Genomic DNA, 7866 nt, shown 5'->3' with positions numbered 1-7866 from the left:
CTGGATCTCGTTGGCCCAGGCTATACGTCAGAAACTATTGCACCAGGGCTTGTCGATGCTGCCACAGTCGCTGCAACATGTGCAGAGTTGAATTCCACCGTGTCGGCACATCGCATTTCAGCCGGTGAACTGGCAGGCCCAACGACTTCTGTAGAGATGTAAGTCGTTGAGCTGCGGGATGCGAACGGCGGAAGTGAGCACACAGCGACCGTGCCCTAGAAGAAGGCCATCTAGTCCGGGATAGTGGGCTAAAAATTTATGGACAACCAGGTTCAACACGTGAGCCATACAAGGCACGTGTGTAACATTGCCCCGGCGAAGGGCCGCACCCAGGTTTGCAGCATTGTCGCACACGGCCTTCCCTGGTTGCAGGTCCAGTGGAGACAACCATTCATGAAACTGGGTCTCCAGAGCTGACCACAAGTCCTCAGCTGTGTGACTCACATTTCCCAGACATTTCAAAGTAAACACTGATGCCGTTGAGCCCTGCTGCCAGCATAGTAAGGAGGTGTGCAGTTAGAAAGCAGGTGGCATTACCAGACAGGCTTTGGGTGCAGATGGAGGACCGAGAGGAGGTTGAGGAGGCAGAAGCAGTGGAGGAACTTCTAGATAGAGGATTGACGTACAACTCGCGGGGATGGCAAGACTTGGACAGCAGCCCCTTGTCCTGATGTCACCATAGTTACCCAGTGCCCTGTCAGCGACATGTAACGCCCCTGTCCATGCCTACTCGTCCAAGTGTCTGTGGTGAAATGCACCCTGTCACACACAGAGTTTCTCAAAGAAGCGGTGATGTTGTGTGCGACATGCTGGTGGAGCGCAGGCACACCTTTCTTTGAGAAGTAGTGCCGACTGGGCATCTGGTACTGGGGCACTGCGATGGACATAAGGTCTCAAAAATCCACTGTGTCCTCCAGGCAGAAAGGCAGCATTTCTGTAGCCAACAGCTTGCAGATGGTGAAATTCAACCTCTTAGCTTTCTCATGGCTAGGAGGAAATGGTCTTTTACTTGTCCACATCTGAGGGACCGAGGGCTGGCTGTTGTGCTTTGACAGGGTTGAGTAGGGTGTCCCTGGCAAACTGCCAGTCTGTGAGGAAGATGCAGGCGGACATGTTAGGTTGCCTTGATCCAAAGGTGGTGCTCTCGATGTCAGAGAGCTCTCAACACCAGCAGGTGTTTCCACTTCCCAATGAACTGACGACCTGCCAATCACACTGGCTGTTGCAGGTAAAGAGGTGGCAGGTCTGCGTCCAAAAACATGTGTGACTGCTGTCCCCCCAGTCACAGAGGATGAAGAGGCCGCGGATGCACAAGATGGGGCAGACGGTGGTTGGCCCAGCCTGCTAGGCCGCATTGTAGCACAGTGAGCTTCCCACTGCAACTTATGCTTCATATCCATGTGACGGTACATGCATGAAGTACTCAAACTATCGATTTTTTGGCCTCTACTTAGCTTTTGGTGACAAATATTACAGATAACACGAGTTGGGTCATCCTTATCGATCTGAATAAATGCCCAGGCTATGCAAGGCTTAGAGCCCATGCGACCTGAAGAGCCACTACGACTTGTGGTCAGAGGCGGAGTTGTGGTTGAGGATGCAGTTGTTGACATGCTTTCAGTACTCCGTCTCTGTCCAGGAAGGCGCAACCTAACCTCGTCCTCAATAGCATCTGTGACGCCCCGCTGCGCTTGGTATCACAGATCCTAGAAGAGTGTATTGATGGAATCCTCCACAAGAGGCCCCCATAAACATTCACACATCTCCACCTTCCACCTCAGACCAGCAGAGGGAGAACGTTAGGGATATAAATAGGGAAGGTGGAGCTAGGCAGTTCAGTTCCTCTGAAGAGTTCCTGCAGTAGAGAAGCCTAAGAGAGGTCAGTCTGCAGTGTAGCTCAGTCTAGTCTAGAGAACTCAGTTAATAGTTCAGCAGTGGAGCATGAGGCTCCTGCTAGCTAGATTCAGGGAGCCCAGATAGAGCTTAAGGTGTGCCGGCGTCATAAGATCGGTGAAGCGCGGCAAGCTGCCGTTAGTGTGTATAGCCTATTGAGGGCCCGAGTAGGCCGAAGGCGAGTGGCGAGTTAGTACATAAGGGGCAGAGGAGCTTAACCAGCTCACCCCGAAGCATTTACCGGACACCGGATCCGAGCTTACCGGGATCTCTATGACCCAGTAAGGCATAACCGGAATCCCTGGAGAACTACAAGTCCCAGGATCGCTAAGGTGCTGATACGTAACAGAGCCAGGAGACGCTTAGGCCCCGCATACTGGGAGCGTGAACTTCAAGAGAAGGCCCTACCACAAGGTCAGCCAGCGCAGGACAGAGACAAAGTTAGGCCTAGCTCCAGGCAGGTCAGAAACTTACTGCGCAGAGGCAAGAAACAGGAGGCCCTACACCCGCTCATTGGGGAGGATTCTGATATGCACCCTTCACCCTACAGTGCTCCAGGATGTGCCTGAATTTCCTCCAGTAAAAGGTACTGAAGTGACTACCGTGTCCGTTTCCGTTCTTGCTCTGACCCAGCTGGGTCTCGCCTGTCCTGCATTCCCCCTGCATACGCTGACCTGAGACCTAGCTCCACCTGTGGGGAGCTATACCATCGAGATGCCTTATCACGGGCCTCAGTGGACTGCTGCAGCGCTGGTGCTTCTCACCAGATACCACAGGTGGTGTCACAAACTCTTATAAAATTAACAATTATCCACTCTTTTAAAGAGTGACCCCAGGGTACGGGCCAGGGAGCCGACCACCGCGACATCCCAAAGGCCAGGCAAAGGCCCGGGTGACCTCATCGACTGGCTGACTGTGGGTTGACAGTAAGTGGGATCTCCAACCTTGTCATCATCACCCTGTGTGTTATCACACCTGTTGTCCTCAAAGCCAACCTCTTCCTGCCCTGACCGAAAAGTCAAGTTGTTGCTCCAATCAGGTATTTGAGTCTCATCATCGTCTTCATCATTGTCTCCACCAACAGGAGTTACAGTTTGGGAACGAGGGTCTACATTATGCTCAGAACCTTCTTCATCTGGTCCTGGATCCGACTTATAAAGATTCTGGGCATCAGTGCAGATCATTTCCTCGTCTGGATTAACAGAAGCTCTGGAGCAGACCTCCGTTTCCCAGGCTATAGTATGAGTAAACAGCTGTGCAGACTCAACCATCTGTGTTACCCCATACTCAGACCGGCAGCTGGAGACTTGGGAGCTGTGAGGAAGCAAGTGCGATTGGGGTGACACCTCTGAGGACTGGAGTATTTGTGATGTTGAAGTTGAGGTGGAGGAGAGCCCACTTGAAGGAGCACTTGATATCCGCTGAAGCACCTGCTGTTTTTGTGCCTCATCTGGAATTTGTAGCGATGGGCGTGTCCGTAACAAAGGGATCGTATCACATTGTCCACGAAAAGAAGTCGACATGTTAGTTTGGCTGGAAGATGGTCTTTCTTCTGCAGATGTTACTCCCCCCCCACCGCGGGGGGCACGACCCACCAGCGGACAGGCACCAGTATTAGGAGAGGGGGGCTGCCGTCAGGGTCCACCGCGGTTCTGGCACAAACCCGGCGACACGGAGGTGGCACGGGCAGGAACGGACTGGCCGTGTCAGCTTCTCACTTTTTGGATTTTAGAAGGGCATGACATGCCTATATCTGTGTCTCCCCCTCCTTTTACTCCTCCACCTCTTTTATTTTCGCATGACTATATGTACTTGTCACTTTTCCATGTGTTAGTTATGTCTTCTGAGCAGTTTGTCAGCTTTTGGACACCTTTGAAGGTGTTTTCTATGTGTTTCTATGTGTTTTTGTTTGCCTGCCATTGGTTTTAACGGTGTTCGAAGGTGTTCGATGAACAGTTCGACGAACACACGGGTGTTCGACGAACCGAACCGAACTCGAACACTACGGGGGTGGCTCAACACTAGTTTTGTCTACAAGACCTTTTAAGGAAGCCAGCAAAAAAATTGAAGAGAAGGGAAAGCACAAAAGGACCTGGTCTTGCTGAGCACTGGAAAGGACAGCCGGCAGCCAGACGTCAAAGTAGAAAAGCAGCAAGTGAGAGGCTTGTCTCTGCCTACGGCCACACCACCCTGAACACGCCTGATCTCGTCTCATCTCGGAAGCTAAGCAGTGTCAGGCCTGGTTAGTACTTGGATGGGAGACAGCCTGGGACTACCAGGTGCTGTAGGCTTTTGCTTTTTCTTTCCTTCCACCAGCAGGGGGCACTCTCTTCTGTGCCTTTTTTCTATTCCCTTTCACAAGTGCACACATTCATTCTCTTTTCTTTTTTTCATTTGCTTTCTCCCTTGCGCTATTTCATCTCTGCAAAATACCAGCATCCTTCTGATCACCGTGGGCCTCCAGCATTGTTGCTTCTTTAATTTTAATACTAGGACCAGCGTCTCCCACGTGGCTGGAGGCAACCACCGGTAACCCCAAGCAGAAGACCTTTACAGGCAACACGACCCTCCCCCCTGAAGAGCAGCTCAAAGTCACTGGCAACCATCTCACCCTCTTCCTTCATTCACCCCTGGACGTCTCGCTCCGCCCCCAAGTTACGGGTCCAGCTTGCTCTTTCTGTCACATTACCGCGATGAAGGGTTTAGCCTGCAGGAGACCCTGCGCCGAGCCATTTTTGAAGACACCTGATGCGGCGGGTGAATCACTGCTAAACAAACCACACCTGTAGGGACGGCACAGCCTTTGCATAGACCCTTCGGAGCCCGCCCCGTCACGGCCAGATTGCTCGCCACCAAGCGATCCTGAGAAAGGCTGGCCGGGCGATGGATCGAACAGCGTCTACTGGCCATACCACCTTGGATACGCCCGATCTCGTCTGATCTCGGAAGCAAAGCAGGGCTGGGCTCAGACAGTACTTGGATGGGAGACCTCCTGGGAACACCGGGTGCTGTAGACCATTTTGATGTCGTTTTGCCCTACTGCCCAGCTCGGCTAGCATGGAACGGCGCCTTGCCGGACACCGACCTTAAGTAACTTAGATGATGGAAGCCCCAAGGCCTCTGAGCCAGTTGGCAGCTAAGTACGCTACCCCGCCGCCTTCACGCAGGCCTGACACCGAGCTCCTTGCCACGGCTAGGAGTGCTTATTGACTCTGCAGCTCGCCGTGTGGAAATGATGGCGTTAAAAGCACCCGGGGCCGTGAAGGGGCCAGGCTTTCAGCAGGTGCCCAGGGAAGGTTTTGGATGCCGGCCGCCTAGCGAGGGCCAGCAGAAGTAACATGTTTCTCTGCAAAGAAGCTTGTGTAACCAAGCCAGACGGCTGACAAAGAGCTAACCTCAGTGCAAGGAAGGTTATCCTTATCCTCTCTTGCTGACAACTTTATCTTCCAAAAGGTAGGGGAGAAAACAAGGGGATCTGCTACTTTGGATCTAATCCTTATAAACAGGGAGGAAATGGTTGAGGAGGTAAAGGTGGCTGGGACCCTAGGAGGCAGCGATCATGCTATTATAGAATTTTGGATAACTAGAGGAGGAAGACATGTGAAGACTCAAACTTCAAGGTTAGATTTTAGAAAGGCAGATTTTAAGAGACTCAGAAAGAGAATAGGAAGGATCCAATGGCTGGATGTCCTTAAGGACAAAAATGTCCAGGAAGGATGGGAAATTTTTAAAAATGAGATTCTCTAAGCACAATCGTTAACAATCCCGAAAAGTAGGAAGAATGGGAAGCATTTAAGGAAACCAGGATGGATGAACACAGAACTTAAACACATGCTAAAAAGAAAGAAAGAAATGTTTATTAAATGGAAAGAGGGAGGCATATCTAAAGAAGATTGTAATGCAGTCTGCAGATCCTGCAGGGCACGTATCAGGTTAGCTAAAGCTGACAATGAATTAAGGCTTGCAAGAGATGTCAAAAGCAATAAAAAAGGATTTTGGGGGTATGTCAAAAGTAAAAGAAAAGTCAAAGATGCTATAGGATTTTTACAGGATGAAAATGGAGAAATGGGAAGAGAGGATGTTGAGAAGGCCGAACTTTTTCATTCCTATTTTGCATCTGTTTTCTCTCAGAAAGAAAATGTAACATCAACTGATCTTCACTGTCCTTTTAAAGGAATAGAGGAATCCAAGTTATCTTTAAACAGAAAGATTGTGAGGGAATATTTAGCTAACATAAATGAGTTCAAGTCTCCAGGTCCAGATGAATTACACCCCAGAGTACTGAAGGAGTTCGTAGAAGAAATTTTAGAACCACTTTCCATAATCTTTGAAAATTCTTGGAGAACAGGAGAAGTCCCAGAAGACTGGAGAAGAGCAAATGTTGTTCCTATCTTCAAAAAGGGGAAGAAGGTGGACCCAGGGAACTATAGGCCGGTGAGTCTGACTTCTATACCAGGAAAGATCTTTGAACAAATTATTAAACAACATGTATGTAAGTACATGGATAAGAATGAAGTGATTAACCAGAGTCAGCATGGGTTTGTAACTAACAAGTCATGTCAGACTAACTTAATTTCCTTCTATGACAGAATCACTGACTGGGTGGATCAGGGAAATGCTGTAGATATAGTATATCTTGACTTCAGCAAAGCATTTGACAAAGTATCTCACACCATCCTTATTGAAAAAATGACCAAGAATGCAATGGACCAGGCAACTGTTAGGTGGATTCATAACTGGCTTAGTGATCGGACTCAAAGGGTGGTTGTAAATGGCTTCACATCCAGCTGGATGAATGTCTCAAGTGGGGTACCACAGGGCTCCGTCCTGGGACCTGTATTGTTCAACATCTTTATCAATGATTTAGATGAAGGAATTGAGGGTAAACTGATTAAATTTGCTGATGACACAAAGCTAGGAGGGATAGCTAATACTAGAGAAGAGAGAGAGAGGATTCAAAAAGACCTAAATAAACTGGAGCAGTGGGCAGCAACCAACAGAATGGTTTTTAACAGGGAAAAATGCAAAGTACTACATCTGGGCAATAAAAATGAAAAAAGCATATACAGAATGGGAGGAATAGAGCTAAGCAACAGTACATGTGAAAAAGACTTAGGTATACTAATAGATCATAGACTGAACATGAGTCAACAGTGTGATGCAGCAGCAAAAAAGGCAAATACAATTCTGGGATGTATTAACAGAAGCATACAGTCTAGATCACGTGAAGTCATTATCGGTCTTTACTCCTCTTTGGTCAGACCTCATCTGGAATACTGTGTACAGTTTTGGGCACCACATTTTAAAAAAGACATAGACAAACTGGAGCAAGTTCAGAGAAGAGCGACCAGAATGGTGACTGGTCTGCAAACCATGTCCTATGAGGAACGGTTGCAGGATTTGGGAATGTTTAGCTTGCAAAAAAGAAGACTGAGAGGAGACTTAATAGCTGTCTACAAATATGTCAAGGGCTGTCACATTGTAGAAGGATCATCTTTATTCTCATTTGCACAAGGAAAGACTAGAAGCAATGGGATGAAACTAAATGGGAGGAGACACAGATTAGATATTAGAAAAAACTTTTTGACAGTTAGGGTGATTAACGAGTGGAACAGGCTGCCACGAGAGGTGGTGAGTTCCCCTTCAATGGACGTCTTCAAACAGAGGCTGGACAGACATCTGTCTGAGATGATCTAGTGAATCCTGCTTTGAGCAGGGGGTTGGACCAGATGACCCAGGAGGTCCCTTCCAACTCTACCATTCTATGATTCTATGATTCTATGATTCTATGAAGGCAAGGAAGGAATTGGGGAGGGGGGGGTGATTCCTGCTAGGGCCCTGAAATCATAAAACAGGCAGGAGAGTCTGACGCATGGTGACGGAGAGGTTGTAGGGGCAGGGGGTGTTGTCACGTGCGAGCACGTGTGCATGCTGGCTTGTGTGTGAGGGTGCGCTTCCTAGGTGTGGCGCGCT

General features: G+C 49.0%; 2 pseudogenes; both read left to right on the top strand.

The window, feature by feature from the left end:
• The first annotated feature begins 4065 nt into the window (after positions 1-4065).
• LOC141269751 (5S ribosomal RNA) lies at positions 4066-4184 on the top strand (annotated as a pseudogene).
• Positions 4185-4790: 606 nt separating this feature from the next.
• LOC141267333 (5S ribosomal RNA) lies at positions 4791-4910 on the top strand (annotated as a pseudogene).
• Positions 4911-7866: the final 2956 nt, after the last annotated feature.

This window comes from Phyllobates terribilis, unplaced genomic scaffold, assembly GCF_046119375.1.
Source record: "Phyllobates terribilis strain yellow unplaced genomic scaffold, ASM4611937v1 Scaffold_4__5_contigs__length_816908805, whole genome shotgun sequence".
Lineage (NCBI taxonomy): Eukaryota > Metazoa > Chordata > Amphibia > Anura > Dendrobatidae > Phyllobates > Phyllobates terribilis.
This window is presented reverse-complemented; position numbering and strand designations above follow the sequence as displayed.